The following is a 284-nucleotide window of genomic DNA, read 5'->3' on the forward strand; positions in this document are numbered from 1 at the left end:
AATCCAAAATCTCTGTAAATGGTCATTAAAATTATTAAAATAATAAAAATAAAATAAAAAACAAACAAAAAGCAGATAGGGGACTTTGGTATACAATCCCCCTGCACCACTCCCAGTGCCCCTAGTGCACTCCACTATGCAACCTTAATTCTGGACCCTTGTGATAACCACAATACCCTATCATATATCACTTTTAAACTGTTCTCTTCCTCATCTGTTTCAATGCAGTATACATAATTTATCCAGTAAGGTGCGTCCGATACAGGCCATGGTCTTTGCAATCA

Source organism: Elephantulus edwardii, unplaced genomic scaffold (assembly GCF_000299155.1).
Source record: "Elephantulus edwardii isolate Elephantulus edwardi_28Jun2011 unplaced genomic scaffold, EleEdw1.0 scaffold00411, whole genome shotgun sequence".
Classification (NCBI taxonomy): domain Eukaryota; kingdom Metazoa; phylum Chordata; class Mammalia; order Macroscelidea; family Macroscelididae; genus Elephantulus; species Elephantulus edwardii.